The sequence below is a fragment of the Tachyglossus aculeatus genome, assembly GCF_015852505.1.
Source record: "Tachyglossus aculeatus isolate mTacAcu1 chromosome 12 unlocalized genomic scaffold, mTacAcu1.pri SUPER_6_unloc_3, whole genome shotgun sequence".
NCBI lineage: Eukaryota > Metazoa > Chordata > Mammalia > Monotremata > Tachyglossidae > Tachyglossus > Tachyglossus aculeatus.
Genome location: NW_024044830.1, coordinates 1,539,982 through 1,563,472, shown reverse-complemented (window position 1 = coordinate 1,563,472; position 23,491 = coordinate 1,539,982).

The window sequence follows — 23,491 nt, the reverse complement described above, 5'->3', positions numbered from 1 at the left end:
GCAGAAGCTGGGGCAAGATGCTAGTGGTGAAACAGAGGTACACGAGGGACAGATGAGACAGAAGGAAGTACATGGGTGTATGGAGACGGAGAAAAAATGGGGTCACCAAAATGATAACGGTGTTGCCCACCAGGGTTAGGAGGTAGAATATCAAGACTACCACAAAGAAGATCTTCTCTAACTGGGGTTGAGCAGAGAAACCCACCATGATAAAGTTCTCCCCAGAATTGTCATTCTGCATCATCCTCGTCATTGTAGGAAAGGTAAGGGGGACAGGGAGAGAGAGAGAAGGAGAGAAAGAGGGATAGGGGAAGAGAGGAAGGAGGAGAGATAAAATAAGAGAGTGAGGGAGAGAAAAAAAGTGAGGGAGACAGGGAGAGCAGATGATGGAAAAAGAGAGTGGGAAAGAGAAAAAGGAGGGGACATGAGAGAAAGGGAGTGAGGGAAATAGAGAGGAAGAGAAAAAGTGAGACAGAGTGGGGGAAAGAGAGAACAAGGGACGAAAAGGGAGAGGGAAAGAGAGAGAGCAAAAGGAGTGAGAGAAAGTGTGAGGAGAAAAAAGGAAGAGAAAAAGGTGAGGGAAAGAGAGTGCGAGGGAGAGAAAAGGCAAGACAGAGAGAGAGGGGAAAGGATCATGACGGGGAGAAAAATGAGAGAGCAAGGGAGAGTGAAAGGGAGAAAGAAAAATGAGGGAGGAAACAGAGGGAGTGGGAGAAAAGGGAGCAAGAGTGAGAGTGAGAGGAAGAGAAAAATAAGAGAGAGAGAGTTAGGGGAAAAGCATAAAGGAGAGAAAAAGCAAAAGAGAGAGTGAACGTGAGAGGGAGAGAAAGTATGAGAGTGTGAGTGGGGGAGAAAAGCAAGAGGGAGTGAGAGAGAACACAAGGGAGAGGAAAAAAGCCAGAGAGAGAAAGGAGAAAGAGGGAGAGGGAGAGAAAATGCGGGACAGAGTGAGAGGGAGAAAAAAAGTGAGAACGAGAGAAAAACAAGAGAAGGAGAGATCAAGGGAAAGAGTGGGAGAGGGAAAGAAAAATTGGGAGGGGGGAGAGACAGTGAGAGGGAGAAAATAGCACAAGAAAGGATGAGCGGGAGAGAAAATGAGAGGGAGAGAGTGATACAGAAAATAATAGCAAGAGGACGAGAGAAAAAATGAGAGCGAGGATGAGGAAAAGAGGGAAGGAGAAAAACGTATGAAGGAGTGAAAAGGAGAGAAAAACAGGAGAGAGCAAGTGAGAAAGAGAACCAGAGAAAAAGCAAGTCAGTATTAGTAGTAATAATAATAACAATAATAATAATGGTATTTGTTAAGTCCTTATTATGTACCAAGCACTGTTCCAAGCGCTGGGGTAGATACCAGGTTGTCCCACGTGGGGCTCACGTTTTAAAGATGAAGTAACGGAGGCACAGAGAAGTTAAGTGGCTTGCCCAAGGTCACCCAACAGTGGCATTGATCGAGCACCCTGTGCAGTTTCAGTGACATTCTGATGTAGTAGGAAAGGTATTTATTTCATTCTTTCTATGTGCAAAGCACTGTATTATGGTCTGAGAGTGAAATAGATTGGGTTCTTGGCCCCCAAGGAGCCCCGATTCTAAGATAATAATAATAATAATAATAATAATAATAATAATAATAATAATAATAATAATAATAATAATAATAATAATAATAATAACATTTGTGAAGCACTTGCTATGTGCCAAGCACTGTTCTAAGCACTGGAGTAGGTACAAAGTAATCAGGTTCTCCCACTTGGGATTCACAGTCTTAATCCCCATTTTACAGATGAGGAAACTGAGGTATAGAGAAGTTATGTGGCTTGCCCAAAGTCACACAGCTGATAAGTGGTGGAGCCGGCATTAGAATCCCTGACCTCTGACTCCCAAGCCCGGGCTCTTTCCAGTGAGCCACGCTGCTGTCCTAGCTCCCCTTCAGGACACCTCGGCTCCAAAGAAAGAAAGGTGGAAGGATGTGGAGAGGGGCGAGAAAGGGGGAGGAAATTTGATCCCTTGAAGAAACGGGAAGTTTTTGGAAAAATGTACGCCGGAGTGGGAGAATTTTCAAGGGTTCTTCCCAGCTCAGAAAAGGAAGGGTTTTCATTCCGCCTACACATGAGCCAGGATAAGAGTCAGTAGCTGACCCTGAAGCAGGAGGCATTGAGGGTAGATTCTTAGAAAAATTTCTGGTCATTTAACACTGAAAAGGGAGAAGTAGGATATGGACTCTGCATTCCAACAGGTTCTAACAGAAATAGAGAGAAACTAGATTTTCCATCAATTTTTCTAGCACGTTCCCTTTCTATTCCTCCTTCCCAACCTTCTCTGTTCCCTTCGACTTTCTCTGGGGACCAATGTGTCTAACAAGTCTGTTAAATTGGACTCTCCCAAGCACTTAACACAGTGCCCTCTACCCAGTAAGTGCTCAATAAATACCGCTGATGGATTATTCCAGCTGTTTCATTCATTTATTCAATGGCATTTATTGAGTGCTTACTGTGTGCAGAGCACTGTACTAAGCGCTTGGGAAGTACAATTCAGCCACAGATGGAGAAAATCACTACCCAACAATGGGCTCACAGTGTAGAATGGGGGAGAGGGCCAACAAAACAAAACAAGTAGACAGCACTTGTTAAGTGCTTACTATATGCAAAGCACTGTACTAAACCCTGGGTTATACAAAAGATAATCAGGTCCCACATGAGGCTCACGGTCTATGTAGGAGGGAGAACATGTATTGAAATCCCATTATTCAGATGAGGAAACGGAGGCATAGAGAAGTGGAGTGACGTTCCCTAGAGTTATGCAGCAGATGGCAGACAAGTGGCTGAGCTAGGATTAGAACCCAGATCCTTCTGATTCCAAGGCCTTGGCTCTATGCGCAGTCCCATGCTACTTCTCACTCCTCAGCTCTTCCTTAATGTCTTCCACTCTCCGAGGTCAATGAGAACCTCGGCTCACACTCCTGGTACCCTTGACTCTCTCCCAAGCCACTCCTGGACTCACATTTAAGAGTGGACCATCTCTGTTTGACAGGGACAGGGCTAGTAATTGCGGGCTACTGATGGCCAAATCTTTCTCCCTGATTTCTTCAGCATCTGCGATTTTGCAGGCAGGGTGGACTTTTGAGGTAGGGCCAGGAGTAATCCATACAGGGCAGACTAGACCACAAGCTCCTCGAAGTTAGAGATACTGTCCTATATTGCACTTTCCCCTGCTCTGCAAAGAAGAAGTTCTCAATAAATACTCTGGATTAGTAGCACATATACCCGATTTCCATTTTCCTAAATACGATAGAGGTTGCAGGTTGGCCGGGAGGAATGTTGGGTTCTTTGTTTCATCCCTAATCACCAGTCTTGGTGCGAAGAAAAGACAAACAGATTCCCACTCTGGTCCGGTGAAATGATTCCACTGGATGAGCTGTGTAGGAGTCGGTGTTGGAGAGTCCACCCTCAGCCTCGTGAGCCAAGCGGTGAGAAGGAAGCTGAGCTGGAAACAGCTGAGCTGGGAGGCAGAGAAATGATTATTCCCAGCTCCTTTTTCCAGATCACTCCAGGAGTGGGTGGCCGATGAGAAGGTAGTTAGGGGTCAGAATTTAATTCCTCCCATCGCCTCTGCTCTACATCTCTTTGTCTTTCCAGGGTCCACTGCCCTTTCTGTAGGATCTAAGGAATTGAGAGAGGTAATCAGGAGAGAAGGACCAGAATGTGTCTCCAGGTGCTCTTCACATCTGGGGGCTGGGAAAACCAATATCTCTGGAGCACGGGACCGGTGAAGAGAGAGATATGTTGACATAGATGGGGAGAGCCCCCCTGGGATTCTCAAAGCCCTCCAGCTGCAACAATTAGTTGGGCACAGAGACGGCCAGAGCAGGGACTCTTGGGAGAGAGCTTTGCGGGGACAGATGCCTTAGCTATCAGCTTCCGAGCACTTCAAAGCATACTCAAATTCATTAACCCCCGGCTCTGCCACTTGTCTGCTGTCTGACTTTGGGAAAGTCACTTAACTTCTCTGTACTTCAGTTACCTCATCTGTAAAATGGGGATTATGACTGTGAGCCCCACCTGGGACAACCTGATAACCTTGTATCTACCTCAGCGCTTAGAACAGTGCTTGGCACATAGTAAGCGCTTAACAAATACAATTATTATTATTATTATTAACCTATTGGCTCCCTCATCAGCGGAATTATCGAGTGATGAAACTCTCCTAAAATCACATCTCCTTCGAGATGCCTTCCCTGATCAAGGCTTCATTTCCCCTACCTGCCCTTCCTCCTGCATCACCTATGATTATGGTTCAATATTCCTTAAGCACTTTAATATTCACCCCAGTCCCACATGAATCAATCAATTGTATTTGAGTGCTTGGTGTGTGCAGAGCACTATACTAAGAGCTTGGGAGAGTACATTAAAACAGATTTGGCAGACACGTTCCAACAAAGAGCTTACTGTCTAGTCTACAGTTCTTACATACACATCCTTGCACTCTATCTCCAATTTATTTATGTCTGTCTCCTCCTTTAGACTGAAGACTCATTGTGGGCAGGGATTGTAACTTCTAATTCGAATGTATTGTGCTTTCCCAAGAGTTTAGTACAGGGTACTGCACACAGTAAGCACTCTACAAATACTATTGATCAACTGATTACTTAGAGATGGATTCTGTGCTAAGTGCTCTGGAGAGTGCAACGAAACCAATGCACATGGTTGACTTTGCCTTCTGTGAGCTTATTGTACGCATGAAATGTGTCTGTTTATTGTTGAATTATACTCTCCCAAGCGCTTAGTACAGTGCCTTGCACATAGTAGGCACATAGTAAGCACATAGTAAGCAGCATAGTAAGCAGCATGACATACTGGATAGAGCACGGGCCTGGGAGCCAGAAGGTCATGGGTTCTAGTCCTGGCTCTGCCACCTGTCTGCTGCGTGACCTTGGGCAAGTGACTTAACTTTTCTGTGCCTCAGTAACTTCATCTGTAAAATGGGGATTAACACTGTAAGCCCCAAATGGGACAACCTTGTATATACCCCAGTGCTTAGAACACTGCTTGGCACATAGGAAGCACTTAATAAATACCATTATTGTTATTATTATATATGATTGACTGAATGAATGAATAATGGGGTGGACAGCATGACAAGGGTCTTCATCCTTGATCTGCATCCTTCATTCATTCAGTCATTCATATTTATTCAGGGCTTACTGTGTGCAGAGCACTGTACTAAGCGCTTGGAAAGTACAATTCAGCAACAAAGAGAGACAATCACTGCCCACACAGGGCTTACAGTCTAGAAGAGGGAAGAGAGACATCAAAACAAGTAAACAAGCATCAATATAAATAAATTAAATTATAGATACGTACACATCAAGACAAGTATACAGGCATCAATATAAATAAATAGAATTATACATATATACATAAATACATAAGTTCTGTGGGGTGCGGAGAGGTGAGGGGAAGAGCAAAGAGAATGGGTTGAGGTGATGCGGATGGGAGAGGAAGCTGAGAAAAAGGGGGTCTTAGTCTGGGGAGTCCAGTTCCTGTTGAGACAAAGTCCATTCTGTTTACAGACTGCTTCTGATTCTTTCTTCTGCTTCTTGTGTTGTTCTAGGGGCAATGAGAAGATTTCAGAGTCTCTCGTTTTCATTTATGACTTTAGTTTCTGATGATACAAAGGCTAGTCTGTTCACAAGCACGCCCTTGACTGCTTCTGATTCTTTCTCCTGCTTGTTGTTGTTATTCTAGGCGCAATGCGAAGAGTTCAGAATCTGTCATTTTCATTTATGACTTTAGTTCCTGCTGAGACAAAGGTCAGTCTGTTTACCGAAACACCCTTGACTGCTTCTGATTCTTTCTCCTCCTTGATGTTGTTGTTATTAAGCACTTACTATGGGCCAGACACTGTACTAAGGGCTGGAGTCAATGCAACCTAATCAGGTTGGATACAGCCTCTGTCCCACATTGGTTTCACAAGCTTAATCCCCATTTTTCAGATGAGGTACCTGAGGGACAGGGAAGTGATGTGACTTGCCCAAGGTCACACAGCAGGCATATGGTGAAGCCGGGATTAGTACGCAGGGCTTTCTGACACCATGCCATAGGCGTTTTCCACTATCCACACTGCTACTCAGGCTTGTATGCTTTTCTATAGAATTACAGGTCTGGGTGGTTTAATTCAGGGATTCCTGCATACACAGTTTGTGAGCTAGCTGTGGGCGGGGAACGTTTCTACCAACCGTGTTGTATTGCCCCAAGTGCTTAGAACAGCGCTCTGCACAGTAAATGCTCACTAAATATCATTGATGCAATTAAATGGCGTTTATTTCAGGGTTCCACTAGTGAACTTGGAGTGATTACCATGAGGGACAGGGACTGTGTCCAACCTGATGAGTTTGTATCTACCCCAGCGCTTAGTTCAGTGCCTGGCACATAGTGCCTGGTACATAGTAAGTGCTAAACAACTACCGTCAAATGATATTTACAGTTTAATGGAGTGATCAATTGCCTGAGCCTTCCCTAGAAGTAGTTGACATGTTTACCCGAAGGTACCCTTCCCCGGAACGAAGTTCATGTGTCACTGTTTCTCAAAGCCATCATCTCACTCCCAGTAACCTCTTCAGGGCCTTCATGTTCCGGCTTCTCAGGCTGTAGTTGAGGGGGTTCAGGGCCGGGGGCATCACGGTGTTGAACATGGACACCAACAAGTCCAGCGTCGAGGAGGAGTTTGAGGGCGGCTTGAGGTGGGCGACAGTCCCCATGGAGATGAATGAAATCACCATGGCGAGGTGAGGCAGGCAGGTGGAGAAGACTTTGTCCCGGCCCTCGACAGCCGACTTCCTCAGTACGGCCCGGAAGATGTGCAGTATTAGACGACAATGGAGACAAGGCGTGAGATGTTCAGAATAGCGGAGAAGACCCTGACTCCAATTTCCTGGAGGTTCTCACTGGGGCCTGAAATTTCCATCATACGGAGGGGTGTCACAGAACAAATGGCGGATCACGTTGGACCCTCCAAAGCCGATGGAGAAGGTGGCAGCCGCGTGCATGGCGGTGTTCACGATACCACCCAGCCAGGAGGCGACCGCCATCTTCCCACAGGCCCCTCGGTCCATGATGACCTCGTAGCTCAGGGGGCGGCAGATGGCGGCGTAGTGGTCGTAGGACATGGCCATCAGTAAGTACAGCTCAGAAAAAGCGAACAGCAGGAAGAAAAACAATTGAAAGACGGAGTCCAGGAAGGAGATTACTCTACAGTCGGTCAGGGAGCTGTAGATGGATTTGGGGACGGTGATGGAGTTGTAGTGGAGGTCGAGAACGGTCAGGTGCCTGAGGAATAAGTAGATGGGGGTGTGGAGGCGCCGGTCAAGGGCGGTGGTGTCGACGATGAGGAGGTTCCCGGTTGGGGCCACCAGGTAGACCAGGGAGAACAGCGCGGCATGGACGAGTTGCAGCTCCGGGACCTCGGAGAATCCCAGCACGAGGAATCTCGTCACCAGCGTGAGATTGGCCATTTCCTTCCCAGAGATAGAATGTCTTAGCTGTGGAGGAGAAGACCTTTTTTAAACTTTACAAATGTGTCAAATCATCACACAGTAAGCTCTTTGTAAATACCTGTGCTACTATTCCTACTTTCGTCTGATGAGCAAGATCATGGCGACACATACCTGATTCTCCCAAGTGCTTAGTACAGTTTCCTGCACATGGTCGGAGCTCGAGTCATGCAACTGAGTGATGGTTTGATTAATCAATGGCTGTTTCCCCTTCTAGACTATAAACTCCTTGTAGACAAGGAACATGTCAACCACCTCTGTTGTCCTATACTCTCCCTAGTGTTTAGTACAGTGCTCTGCACGTAGTATGGGCTCAATAAATGCGATTAATTGGTAGTTAGCACTATATAAATACCATTGATTGATCGATTGACTGATGACACACGGCCAGTTTGAGGTTACCCATTTTATATTAGACTGTAAATACCATAATAATATGTTCAATTCATCAGATTTGAATACTACTTGTGGTATTTGTTGAGCACATACTATGTTCCAAACACCGGAATGGATTAAGTTCAATCAGGTCAGAAACAGTTCCTGTCCCACACGGGGCTCATAGTCTAAGAGGAAGGAAAACAGGTATTTTAATGCCCGTTTTAAAGATGAGAATACTGAATCATAGAGAATTTAAGCGATTTGTCCAAGATCACACAGCAGGCAAATAACTCCCACCCCTTTGACTCCCATCCCTCTGCTCTTTCCACTAGTATAGAACATTTATCCCCACATCAATATCGATCAACCAGTGGTATCGATTGAGCGCTCACTGTGTGCCATACTAAGGACATGGGAGAGTACAACAGAGTTGATAGACACATTCCCTGACCACACTGAACTTGTTTTCTCTACTGCTTAAACTGTGGACTCTATGTGGGACTGGAACTGCATCCAAAGAGATTTAACCTGTAATAATAATAAAAATAATGGCATTTATTAAGTGCTTACTATGTGCAAAGCACTGTTCTAAGCGCTGGGGAGGTTACAAGAAGATCACGTTGTCCCACTGGGGGCTCACAGTCTTAATCCCCATTTAACAGATGAGGTAACTGAGGCCCAGAGAAGTGAAGTGACTTGCCCAAAGTCACACAGCTGACAAGTGGCAGAGCCGGGATTTAAACTCAGGACCTCCGACTCCAAAGCCCGTGCTTTTTTCCACTGAGACACGCTGCTTCTCCCGAGTGCTACCCGAGTATCTACCCGAGTTTTTAGAACAGTGCTTGACACGCGGGGAGCACATAATAAATAATGAATACATAAAAATAGACGAGCGTACAGTTTAGAGATGCATGGAGACTGTCTGGGTCCTTTCAGTAAAAAAAGTATACTTTTATGGTATATGTTAAGCACTTACTATGTGCCAGGCACTATATTAAGCGCTGGGGTAGATTCAAGCTAATCAAGTTGGACACAGTCCCTGTCCCACATGGGTCTCAGAGTCTTTACCCCCATTTTACAGTTGAGGTAACTGAGACACAGAGAAACCAAGTAACTTGTCCAAGGCACATGGCAGACAAGCGTTACAGTCAGGATTAGAATCCAGATCCTTCTGGCTCCCAGGCCCGGGATCTTTCCACTAGGCCACACTGCTTCTCCACTGTGGCCACTAAACCCACACCCAACACTTCTCCGGACAACCTGACACCTGATAGAATAGCACACAGAGTTCTCACATACAGGTCATCAACTGAGATGGTAGGGATTGTGTCGACCAATCTCGTCTGCCTCCTCCGAACGTTGGAACCCCAAGAGCAAATCTCTGATTTTCACTTCCTCTCTTTTCGACGACAGCCCGGAACAAGCCAAGCCGTGGAGAGGGTGAGTTGTTTTATCCCTCTCCGGTTGGGAGGTATTGCAGGGCATCATTGTATCACTGTGTTCCCCCCGCCACCACATTTACTAGTTGGGGTGCTAGTCCAGGGACAGCCAAGGAGCTCAGAGACAGAGGGAAACCACTTGAGACTCTGCACTTCCTGCCAGGCCTTTGCTAATCTCCTGGCACACTTGGAGGTTTTTTGTTTGTTTGTTTTTATGGCATTTATTAAAAGCTTACTATGTGTCAAACGCTATTCTAGGCGCTGTTTGGACAATCTACTTAACCAGTAGTCCAGGAATACACGTTCAGGAACATAGTGGAATTCATAATGGTATTTATTAAGCGCTTGCTATGTATCAAACACTATTCTAAGTGCTGTTTGGACAATCCACTTAACCAGGGGTCCAGGAATTCATATTCAGGTACATAATAGAAGTCGTAATTGTATTCATTAAGTGCTTACTATGTGCAGAGTACTATATTAATAATATTAATAATTATTATAACTCGGCAGTTAGTGCAGTGCTCTGCACATAGTAAGAGCTCAATTAATACAGCTGAATGAATAATAACTGATAGGAGAAAGTACACGTGAGGGGATTAAACACAGTCCCTGTCCCTCATGCAGATTAGTCTAAAAGTGGGCAGGAATCACATCTACCAACTCTGTTGTATCGAATGTTCCCAAGCGCTCAGTACTGTGCTCTGCATCATCATCTGCACATGGTAGGCACTCAATAAATACCATTTATTTATTTATTTATTTATTTATTTATTTATTTATTTCCCCTCCTTAACTTCCATCTTCAACTGCTCACTCTCCACTGGTTCCTTCCCCTCTGCCTTCAAACATGCCCATGTCTCTCCCATCCTAAAAAAACCCTCTCTTGACCCCACCTCACCTTCTAGTTATCGTCCCATATCCCTCCTACCATTCCTTTCCAAACTCCTTGAACGAGTTGTCTACACGCGCTGCCTAGAATTCCTCAACAACAACTCTCTCCTCGACCCCCTCCAGTCTGGCTTCCGTCCCCTTCATTCCACGGAAACTGCGCTCTCAAAGGTCACCAATGACCTCCTGCTTGCCAAATCCAACGGCTCATACTCTGTCCTAATCCTCCTCGACCTCTCAACTGCCTTTGACACTGTGGACCACCCCCTTCTCCTCAACACGTTATCTGACCTTGGCTTCACAGACTCCGTCCTCTCCTGGTTCTCCTCTTATCTCTCCGGTCGTTCTTTCTCAGTCTCTTTTGCAGGCTCCTCCTCCCCCTCCCATCCTCTTACTGTGGGGGTTCCCCAAGGTTCAGTGCTTGGTCCCCTTCTGTTCTCAATCTACACTCACTTCCTTGGTGACCTCATTCGCTCCCACGGCTTCAACTATCATCTCTACGCTGATGACACCCAGATCTACATCTCTGCCCCTGCTCTCTCCCCCTCCCTCCAGGCTCGCATCTCCTCCTGCCTTCAGGACATCTCCATCTGGATGTCCGCCCGCCACCTAAAGCTCAACATGTCGAAGACTGAGCTCCTTGTCTTCCCTCCCAAACCTTGTCCTCTCCCTGACTTTCCCATCTCTGTTGACGGCACTACCATCCTTCCCGTCTCACAAGCCCTGCAACCTTGGTGTCATCCTCGACTCCGCTCTCTCATTCACCCCTCACATCCAAGCCGTCACCAAAACCTGCCGGTCTCAGCTCCGCAACATTGCCAAGATCCGCCCTTTCCTCTCCATCCAAACTGCTACCCTGCTCATTCAAGCTCTCATCCTATCCCGTCTGGACTACTGCACTAGCCTTCTCTCTGATCTCCCATCCTCGTGTCTCTCTCCACTTCAATCCATACTTCATGCTGCTGCCCGGATTATCTTTGTCCAGAAACGCTCTGGACATATTACTCCCCTCCTCAAAAACCTCCAATGACTACCGATCAATCTGCGCATCAGGCAGAAACCCCTCACCATGGGCTTCAAGGCTCTCCATCACCTCTCCCTCTCCTACCTCACCTCCCTTCTCTCCTTCTACTGCCCAGCCCGCACCCTCCGCTCCTCCACCACTAATCTCCTCACTGTACCTCGCTCTCGCCTGTCCCGCCATCGACCCCCGGCCCACGTCATCCCCCGGGCCTGGAATGCCCTCCCTCTGCCCATCCGCCAAGCTAGCTCTCTTCCTCCCTTCAAGGCCCTGCTGAGAGCTCACCTCCTCCAGGAGGCCTTCCCAGACTGAGCCCCTTCTTTCCTCTCCCCCTCGTCCCCCTCTCCATCCCCCCGTCTTACCTCCTTCCCTTCCCCACAGCACCTGTATATATGTATATATGTTTGTACATATTTATTACTCTATTTATTTATTTATTTATTTATTTTACTTGTACATTTCTATCCTACTTATTTTATTTTGTTGGTATGTTTGGTTCTGTTCTCTGTCTCCCCCTTTTAGACTGTGAGCCCACTGTTGGGTAGGGACTGTCTCTATGTGATGCCAATTTGTACTTCCCAAGCGCTTAGTACAGTGCTCTGCACATAGTAAGCGCTCAATAAATACGATTGATTGATTGATTGATTGATTGAACTGTACATTCAAAGTGCTTAGTACAGTGCTGTGCACATAGTAAGCGTTCAATAAATACGTTTGAATGAATGAATGAAGGAATAATCCGGTTAGGTATAGCCCTTGTCCACATGAGGCTCACAGTCTAAATAAGGAGGGCCAAAGATTTAATAGCCATTTTACAGAAAAAGAGAGTGATGTATAAGAGAAGTAAAGTGACTTGTCCGAGGTCACCTAGCTACCATGTGGCTAAATGCTGGGGTAACTACAAGATAATCATGTTGTATACAGTCCCTATCCTACGTGGGACTCTCAGTCCCTCGGAATGTGTAACTGAGGCACTGGGAAATAAAGTGACTTCCTCAACGTCACACAGCAAATGAGCAGTGAAGTCAGGCTTAGAACCCAGGTTCTCGGACTCCTAGGCCTGGGTTCTTTCCATTAGGCCAAGCTGCTTCTAGTCTCCAGACAGTAACTAGCTTGGCAATCTGTCACTCCCTATCTCTGTGTTGAGGACTCTGATTCTCCATTGGTTACTCTGAGTAACTAATCGTACTCTCCCAGTGAGGATATAAGGATATATTCTATTTCTGATATGGTATTTGTTAAGCACTTACTTCGTGTCAAGCACTGTTCTAAATACCGGGATAGATAAAAATCATTCAGTTGGAACACAATCCCTGTCCCACATGAACTGTTTAGGTAGGGGGGAGTACTGATATTTCATCTCCATTTTACAGCTGAGGAAAATGAGGCCCAGAGAAGTGAAGTGACTTGTACAAGGTGAGCCAGAAAGCATATGGGAGAGCTGGGATTCTTATGCCCAGGTTCTTTCCACTAAATCATGCTGCTTCTCCTAGTCAGAAGCATATCACTCTCTCCCTGTCTCTCTGTCTCTCTGCATACTTATGTAGAAGAAGATGTTCATGTTGCCATGGGAACATAACGGGTCAGGACCGTTGTTGCAGTTGGGAGTGCCAAGTTCTTATATCCAGAGGGTTCTCGCTTCGCCTGGCCCACAATGTCCCTCCACAGCGGCCCAGGCGGGTCCTCCAAGGATTCCCTTCGGGACAGCGACTACTTTATCTACTGGGACAGGGCCCACCTGGAGAGTACGTCAGCATCCGTGAGAGAACGGAGAGTGGCTGAGGGCTCCCTTTATGGCTGACCAAAACCAGGAATCCGAGGAGAAAGAGGAGACCAGCCCATACCAGAGGAGGTCAGTGCCAGCCCCATCTGCCCTGGTGAGAGTGAGAGGAGGTGGAGAGAGGCAAGATTGAACCAGAAGGATGAAGCCAGAGATGGGGCCATTCTGGGGAGATTCTCGCACTCGGGGAACAGGTTACAGTTCTTTAATTCATTCAATCGTATTTATTGAGCGCTTACTGTGTGCAAAGCACTGTACTAAGCACTTGGAAAGTACAATTCAGCAACAGAGACAATCCCTGCCCACAACGGGATCACAGTCTACAAGGGGAGGAGAGAGCAGTTCAGACCAAGACCATACCCCAAAATGGGCAGGCTTGTAGGAGGGGAATGACATGCCAGCAACAATAAATCATAAATGATTTTGGTACATATTAAGCGCTTACTGTGTGCCGAGCACTGTTCTTAGCGCTGGGTTAGATACAAATTAATCAGATTGGACACAGTGCTTGTCCATCATGGGGCTCACACTTTTATTCTCATTTTACAGATGAGGTACAGACGCAAAGAGAAGTGAAGTGACTTGCCCAAGATCATACAATAGACGTGTGAGGGAGCAGGGATTAGGATCTATATCCTTCTGACTCCCAGGCCCATGCTCGATCCACAAGTGGCCCCATCACCGACACAGCTCTCCTCCCTCCAGCATCCCCACCCTGGCTACCATGGCAACCGCCCGCCAGGCTCCGATGCTACAACCGAGCATCGGCACGATACTACAGTCACTTTGACTGTCAGTTGTTCCTGTGTGTCAAAACCATTTTCAGCAAGAACGTGATTGTCAGGAATGAGAGAGCGTGACTGATTCTGGGAAAAACCCCGGCACCATCATCAATTCTTCTGAATGGAAGTTCCCCTACGAATCAATGCCTTACCATGGCAGGAGAGTCTGCGCATGCCAATGAAGTTTAGAGCTTTGCGATTGAGAGACACTCTCGGAACCGTCAGAGAAAGTTGATTTACCTGTCCTGGACAGCAGCAGGATAGGAAAGAGTCAAAGGCAGTGTCTGTTTCCCCCCTCTAGATTTAGGCGAGGGTTTATGTTTTGATAATCTACAATAGTCTCTTAAGGATCTTTGAGTAGGACTCTGCACCCCTTAGGAGTTCAATAAATGCTACAGATTGAATGATTTATGAAATTACCTCTCCAGCACTTTTTCACCACCTCTGCGGTTACGCAGGTTTCATAGACCCAGCTAGGAGGAGGTTGAATCATTCCAGAGGCCAGTGAGGATTTTTTTAAGATATCGGTTATGCGCTTACTTTATGCCAACTACTGAGCTTCGTGCTGTGGTGGATACAAGCTAATCCCAGACTAAGTCCCCCATTTCCTCTGCTCCCCCTCCCCTCCTCATCCCCCGACTCGCTCCCTTTGCTCTACCCCCTTCTCCCCCGCTGAAGCACCTGTGTATATTTGTACCTAATTATAATTCTATTCATTTTTATTAATGATGTAAATATATCTATAATTCGATTTACTTATATTGATGCTACTGCTGCCTGTTTACTCGGTTTTGATGCCAGTCTCCCCTCTTCAAGACTGTGAGCACGCTGTGGGCAGGGATTGTCTCTCTTTGTGGCTGAATTCTACTTTCCAAGTGCTTAGTACAGTGCTATTCACATATTAAGCGTTCATCATCATCATTATCATCAATCGTATTTATTGAGCGCTTACTATGTGCAGAGCACTGTACTAAGCGCTTGGGAAGTACAAATTGGCAACATATAGAGACAGTCCCTACCCAACAGTGGGCTCACAGTCTAAAAGGGGGAGACAGAGAACAAAACCAAACATACCAACAAAATAAAATAAATAGGATAGATATGTACAAGTAAAATAAATAAATAAATAAATAGAGTAATAAATATGTACAAACATATATACATATATACAGGTGCTGTGGGGAAGGGAAGGAGGTAAGATGGGGGGATGGAGAGGGGGACGAGGGGGAGAGGAAGGAAGGGGCTCAGTCTGGGAAGGCCTCCTGGAGGAGGTGAGCTCTCAGCAGGGCCTTGAAAGGAGGAAGAGAGCTAGCTTGGCGGATGGGCAGAGGGAGGGCATTCCAGGCCCGGGGGATGACGTGGGCCGGTGGTCGATGGCGAGACAGGCGAGAACGAGGTACGGTGAGGAGATTAGCGGCGGAGGAGTGGAGGGTGCGGGCTGGGTAGTAGAAGGAGAGAAGGGAGGTGAGGTAGGAGGGGGCGAGGTGATGGAGAGCCTTGAAGCCCATGGTGAGGAGTTTCTGCCTGATGCGCAGATTGATTGGTAGCCACTGGAGGTTTTTGAGGAGGGGAGTAATATGCCCAGAGCGTTTCTGGAAAAAGATAATCCGGGCAGCAGAATGAAGTATGGATTGAAGTGGAGAGAGACACGAGGATGGGATATCAGAGAGAAGGCTGGTGCAGTAGTCCAGACGGGATAGGATGAGAGCTTGAATGAGCAGGGTAGCAGTTTGGATGGAGAGGAAAGGGCGGATCTTGGCAATGTTGCGGAGCTGAGACCGGCAGGTTTTGGTGACGGCTTGGATGTGAGGGGTGAATGAGAGAGCGGAGTCGAGGATGACACCAAGGTTGCGGGCTTGTGAGACGGGAAGGATGGTAGTGCCGTCAACAGAGATGGGAAAGTCAGGGAGAGGACAAGGCTTGGGAGGGAAGACAAGGAGTTCAGTCTTCGACATGTTGAGCTTTAGGTGGCGGGCGGACATCCAGATGGAGATGTCCTGAAGGCAGGAGGAGATGCGAGCCTGGAGAGAGGGGGAGAGAGCAGGGGCAGAGATGTAGATCTGGGTGTCATCAGTGTAGAGATGATAGTTGAAGCCGTGGGAGCGAATGAGGTCACCAAGGGAGTGCGTGTAGATTGAGAACAGAAGGGGACCAAGCACTGAACCTTGGGGAACCCCCACAGTAAGAGGATGGGAGGGGGAGGAGGAGTCTGCAAAAGAAACTGAGAAAGAACGACCGGAGAGATAAGAGGAGAACCAGGAGAGGACGGAGTCTGTGAAGCCAAGATCAGATAGCGTGTTGAGGAGAAGGGGGTGGTCCACAGTGTCAAAGGCAGCTGAGAGGTCGAGGAGGACTAGGACAGAGTAGGAGCCGCTGGATTTGGCAAGCAGGAGGTCATTGGTGACCTTTGAGAGGGCAGTTTCCGTTCAATAAATACGATCCAATGAATGAATGAAGGAATAATCAGATTGGGTGTAGTCCTTGTCCACATGGGCCTCACAGGTTAAATAAGGAGGGCATAAGATTTAATCCCCATTTTCAGATAAGGAGACTGAGGCATAGGAGAAGTAAAGTGATTTGCCCAAGTTCACCTAGCTAGCATGTGGCTAAATGATGGGGTTAGTTACACGACAATCACGTTGGATACAGTCCCAATCCTACATAGGACTCTCAGTCCCTCAGAGTGGGTAACTGAGGCACTGGGAAATGAATAGACTTGCCCAAGGTCACAGAACAGATGAGCGGTGAAGTCAGGATTAGAACCTAGGTTCTCTGGCTCGCAGGTACGTGTTTTTTCTACTAGGCCAACCTGCTTCTAGTCTCCAGACACTAACTGAGCTTGCCAATCTGTCACTCCCTATCTCTCTGTTGAGGGCTCTGATTCTCCACTGGTTACTCTGAGTAACCAATCATACTCCCCCAATGAGGCTATGAAGATATATTCTATTTTTGATATGGTATTTGTTAAGCACTTACTTCTTGTCAAGCACTGTACTCTAAGCGCTGGGCTTGACACATAGTGAGTGCTTAGCAAATGCGATTATTATTATTGTTATTAATATTATCAGTTTGGGAAGGGCTGAGGGGTTCTGAAAATGGGGTGATGGGAAGGAATCACTGATACTGGCTGGGTGGACAGGACGGGAAATCCCTGGTTTCAGAAAGAACAGGTTATAGCCTAGGGTTCATCCTCTTCTATCTCAGAGCAGAAGCACTGTACCAAACTGGAAACGAGGAGGTCATTGCATTCTATCCTCTGAATGGCCCCATCCCCTTTCAAAATAACTCAGTGATGGAAAATGGAGAAATAATCTGTCATCGCACGTTTCTTCCTCCCCCCTTCCAGTCCATCAGAGCACAGTTTTCCCCTTCTTCCCACTATTCGGGGCAGCGGATGGCGGCGAAGAGGTCGTAGGACATCGCCGTGAGGACGACCACCTCTGAAACAGCAAACAGGACCACCCAAATGACCTGGGCGTCACAGCCCAGGAAGGAAATGGATCTACGATCGGTCAGGGAGATGGCGACAGACTTGGGGACGGTGATGGAGATGAGGCAGAGGTCGAGGACGGACAGGTGCCTGAGGAAGAAGTACATGGGGGTGCAGAGGCGTCGGTCGAGGGCGGTGACGGCGACAATGAAGAGATTCCCCATCAGGACCTCCAGGTAGACCAGAATGAATAGCGTGGCATAGACCAGCTGCAGCTCCCGGACTTCCGAGAATCCCAGCAAGAGGAATTCCCTCACCGTGGGAATGGACATTCTTGGGAGGCAACATTGAATTTCTACAATGAATCACAGAAGAGCTAAAGTTAGAGTCATTTGATGGCATGTGTGAAGGAACTGACAGGGCACTTGCTGGTGATTCTCCATGGAGAGGAGGCAGTTATTGAATTCAAAATGATCTTTGAGTTCACCGTGGAGATATTGGATATTTCTGGGGAATAATGTCGACTCCATGCACAGGAAGTGGGAAGACTTCAATTTAGAGACACTGATGTTGGAGGTGAAGGAATAAGACTAAGTCAATCAATTCAATTTACTGAATACCTACAGAGTTCACGGTATTAGTACATATGATCACGGCCCCAAAGAACTTCCATTCTATTGGAAGCACCAAGCTTTAAACTATGTAGAAACAAGGTGCTACTGGGAAGAAACCAGGTCAAGGAGTCAGAGGACCTGGGTTCTAATCCCAACTTACCACTTGTCGGCTGCATAGCCATGGGAAAGTGACTTAATTTATCTACACCTCAGTTTTCTCAATAGTAAAATGAGGATTCGATATTTGTTTTCCCTCTTACTTAGTCTGTGAATCACTTAGGGGATACAGACTGTGTTCTACTAGATTGTCCTGAATCTCCCCCAACACTAAATGCTTTGCTTGGAACGTAGTAAGCACTTAATAAACATCACGAGTATTATTTTTGATTAAGGAGACTGAATGGGGCCAGTCCTCCGGGTTCCCATGGAAACAGCGGCATCCGCATCCCAGCGTCCCAACGATTCCTGTTTTCAACGACAGTCTTAAGCCACTGTGATTGGTATCACCTTTGTCTCATTCAAAACCTGAGACATTCAATCTGTCAGTTAATCAGCCAATTGTAACTTTTTCTTATGATATTTGTGAAGCACTTAAAGCTTCACAAGCACTTACACTTACTTATCAGACACTATACTAAGTGCTGGAGTGGATACAAGCTAATAAGAGTATACAGAGTCCACATTCTCCATTAGGCTCACATCTCAAACTCCGTTTTACAGATAAGGGAACTGAGGCACGGAGAATTTAAGCGACCCTGCCCAAGGTCAAAGAGCAGACATGTGGTGGAAACGGGATCAGGGCCCATGTCCATTTGAATCCCAGGCCGAGCTCTACCAACTAGGCAACGCTACTCCTGATTTGTCCTGATTGCAAATCTGTTTAAGTGCTGTTCATACTGACTATATTAACTGTACTCTTGAATCAAGCGTTCATGCTCTTTCTTATCTTTCCCTTCTCTCCTTCCTCCTCTACATAATTATCTCTGTGTCTATCTCCTCCATTAGATCATAATCTCCTGGAGAGCAGGAACAATGAAATTTTATCTCTTTTCACCTCTCCTGAGAGCTTGCTACACTGCTTTACATTCACGATAAGGTCAATGAATACCATTGATAATAATGATAATAATAATTGTGGTCTTCGTTAAGCGCTTAACTTTGTGCCAAGCACTGTTCTAATTCCTGGAGTATATACAGGGTAATCAGGTTGGACACAGTCCCTGTCCCAGATGAGCCTCACATTGTCAATCCCCATTTTGCAGATGAGGGAACTGAGGCACAAAGAAGTGAAATGACTTTCCCCAGGTCACAGGGAAGAGAAGTAGCAGAACTGAAATTAGAACGCGCGGCCTCTGACTCCCAGGGCCGTGCTCTGGTTAGATGGATGGGTGGATGGATAGATGAATGGTTGGAAGAATGGATGTATGGGAAGAAGGACAAATGGATTGATGAGAGAAGATGGATTTGACAAAACAGATGGAGCTGCAGTTATGTTTTCTCTCCTTCTCCCATACTTCTTCCCATTGTTCAACTTTCATACCTACACCCAGAGTCATGCTAGGGAGCATACATATCATTATATTTTCATAGTCATTTCTAATAATGATATCATTATTGTATTTATTAAGTGGTTGTGAGCCTAAATTGTTCCACTTGCTGGAATGGAAACAAAAGAATCAGTATAGACACAATTCCTGTCCCAAAGGGGCTCAAAGTGTAAGAGTAAGAGAGATTCTAGGGATATTAAGTCACTGTCCCAAGTTCACACAGCAGGCCAGTAGCAGAGCTGGCATCAGAACTCCAGTCTCAATCAATCAATCAAATTAATTGAGAACTTACTCTGGGCCCAGCACTGTACTAAACATTTGGAAAAGTTCAATATAACAGATTTGCTAGACACGTTCTCTGCCCACAATGAGCTTACAGTCTAGAGTGATTCCCATTCCTTTAGGCCTTGATAATTTTTTTAAATATTTGTAAATGTTTTTTAAATGTTTTTTTAAGTATTTGCTATGTACCAAGCACTATTCTAAAAACAGTGGGGTATATGCAAGGTAATCATATTATCCCATGTGGGGTTCACAGTCTTAATCCCCATTTTACAGATGATGTATTTGAGGCACGGAGAAATTAGCAGTAATAATAATAATAACAATAATAATAATAATGATTATTATTAAATCTCCTCCCATCACCTGCTGACTATGGAGGTTGCAGTCACCTGAAGAAGCTCAGAAGACTGGAGAAGAGCACCGAGACACACAACAGTAGCAGCAGCAGCAGGAGGAGGAGGAGTAGCAGCAGCAGCAGCAGCAGCCCTGGCAGTGGTAGCGCCCCACGTGTCTTTCTCTGCCCAGAAGGCCAGATGCCTGCCTCTGCAACCAGAACCGACACACTGAGGTAAGGGCCGCAGGACGGAGGTGGACTGGCAACCACTGGAGGTTGGGCCCCGGACGAGATGGCGGCCGGACTCCCACCCAACTTCCAATTCATCGTCGTTGGCACCGGCTTGCCTGAGTCCATCATAGCAGCCTCGTGTTCCAGGAGTGGGCAGAGGGTCCTTCATGTCGATTCAAGGAACTACTATGGAGGGAACTGGGCCAGTTTCAGTTTTTCGGGCCTGTTGTCATGGCTGAAGGAATTCCAGGAGAAGAGCAACCGGGGTGAAGAAAGGGCCGCCTGGCAGGATCTTCTCCTTGAAACAGAAGAAGCCATTGCTCTGAACCAAAAGGATGAAACCATTCAACATGTAGAAGTTTTTTGTTATGCGAGATGAGGTAACTGAGGCACAGAGAAGTGAAGTGACTTGCCCAAAGTCACACAGCTGACAATTGATGGAGCTGGGATTTGAACCCATGACCTGACTCCAAAGCCCTTGCTCTTTCCACTGAGCCATGCTGCTTCTAATGGATTTGAACCCATGACCTACAACTCCCCTCCCCATCCCCCTGTCATACCTCCTTCCCCTCCCCGCAGCACCTGTATATATGCATATATGTTTGTACATATTTATTACTCCACTTATTTATTTTATTTGTACATATTTATTCTTTTTATTTTATTTTGTTAATATGTTTTGTTTTGTTCTCTGTCTCCCCCTTCTAGACTGTGAGCCCACTGTTGGGTAGGGACCGTCTCTATATGTTGCCAACTTGTACTTCCCAAGCGCTTAGTGTTCTGCACAGAGTAAGCGCTCAATAAATACGAGTGAATGAATGAATAATAATAATGGTGGCATTTATTAAGAGCTTACTACGTGCAAGGCACTATTCTAAGTTCTGTGGAGGTTACAAGGTGATCAGGTTGTCCCGCGTGGGGCTCACAGTCTTAATCCCCATTTTATAGATGAGGTAACTGAGGCACAGAGAAGTTAGAGGACTTACCCAAAGTCACACAGCTGACAAGTGGTGGAGCTGGGATTTGAACCCATGACCTCTGACTCCAAAGACCGGGCTCTTTTCACTGAGTCACGCTAAGTGGCTTGCCCAAGGTCATACAGAAGACAAGTGTCTGAGCAGGGATTAGATCCGCCCCCAAACTTGATTTAGTGTAAGAACCACTTGGGATAGTTCAGTTTACCAGAGTTGTTAAACATATTACCTCCCCACAGTGAGTTTACAGTCTACAGAAACCTCCCTTCCTTTAGGGCATTATGCCTCCCCAAAACCGAATCGTCTGTCCTACTTCAGTCTTAGCCGCCTCCCTCCCAGATTCTGACAATTTATCAACGTCCAGTGTTTTCTGTTAACCCAGTAGGACAGCTAAATATCTGGTGAGGTCCAAGAACAATTCCTCGGTTAAGTGGTGGTGTGACATTATTTACACAAGGAAGGAGACATTTTATCTCACAGCAGAGGCTGGGTGAGTGACCCTTTTAGGATCCTGCCCATAGCGGCCTTCATGTCCCAGTTCCTGAGGCTGTAGATAAGGGGGTTCATAGCAAGTGCTATCACTGCGTAGAACACGGACACCAGCAGGTCCACGATCAAGGAGGAGTCTGAGGGAGGCTTGATGTAGGCAAATGCATGCGCAGAGAGGAAATCAGTGATGACGACGAGATGGGGCAGGCAGGTGGAGAAGGTTATGGCCCGGCCCTCCCTGGCCGGCATCTTCAGCACGCCCCGGAAGATGTGCGCGTACGAGACGATGATGGAAATGAAGCAGACGACAGCTATGGCTGCCCCCAATTTCAGTTGCGTTGATGGTGATGTTCTTCTCGGAGCAGGTGATCTTCAGCAGAAGAGTGGCGTCATAGAACAACTGGGAAACGGTGTTGGACCCTCAGAAGGACAGGGACAACCTCCCAGCAGAACACATTGCTGCGAACAGGACCTCGCTGCGCCAGGAGGCGGCGGCCATCTTCCCACAGGCCCCTTGAGGCATGACAACCTCGTAGCTAAGGGAGAGGTAGATGGCAGCCTAGCGGTTGTAGGACATCACGGTGAAGACGGACAGCTCTGAGACAGCAAACCAGACCACGGAGAATAACTGGACGGCACAAGACAGCCCTCTAGGGAATTGGATGTCTTGTTCTTCAGGGGTTTGTGGATGGATTTGGGGACGGTGACGTAGATGTAGCAGAGGTCGAGGAAGGAAAGGTTCCTGAGGAAGAAGTACATGGGGGTGTGGAGGCGCCAGTCGAGGGTGGTGACGGCGACGATGAAGAGATTCGCCATCAGGGACGCCAGGTAGACCAGAAGGAACAGCACGGCCTGAACCAGCTGAAGCTCACTTACCTCCGAGAATCCCAGCAGGAGGAATTCTTTCTTCACGGTGACAGTCTTCACGATTTGAATGGAACTCCTCCCTAAGAGAGAAATTCGGCTGGTGGGTCACGTGTTCCCATGGGGCGGACACTTGGGACAGGGCCGCTACCCTGCCTATGGGGCCAGGGCCTGAGCGTTGCTGGCCCCACGGGAAGCCAGTCCCGAACAGGACGTAATTAGGCCCCTCAGCCCGATGTGTGGCCCGGCCCCGGGGAGGAATTCCACACGGAGTGGCAGAGAGCTTGTCCGGAAAGGCCCAGCTTCGCCAAGAGCCCATCACGCTCCGAGCCTCCAGGAGTCCCTCCTGTAGCAGAAGTCCAGGAGCTGAAGGGACGGAGTTGGTTGTAAGACAGCAGACACCTGTGCCTGCTCGCTCCAGTCTGACCGGTGAGCCTCGGTCGCGGAGTACACAGATGGGAAAGTGTTCACAGGAGGGTCGGAGGTGACAGAGAACGAGAGAAAATTCCCGGGTCTTTTAACGTCACTCACTAATAAAACAGATCTCTCCGCCGGGCGTCTCAATTGCTCTCCATCCTCCAGATCCCCGGGTGGGTGGCAGGAATGGACAGGGATTTATTAAGCACTTATTATTTGTCATGTACTAGTACTATACACTAAGCACTGGGGTAGATGCAAACCTATCAGATTGGACACAGTCTCTGTCCTACATGGGGCTCACAGTCTTCATCCCCATTTTTCAGATGAGGAAACTGAGGAACAGAGAAGTGAGGTGACTTGCCTAAGGTCGCACAGCAGACAAGTGGAAGAGCAGGAATTAGAAGCCAGGTTCTTCTGACTCCCAGGTCGGGGCTCTATCCACTAGGCTATGTTTCTTTTCATTGTC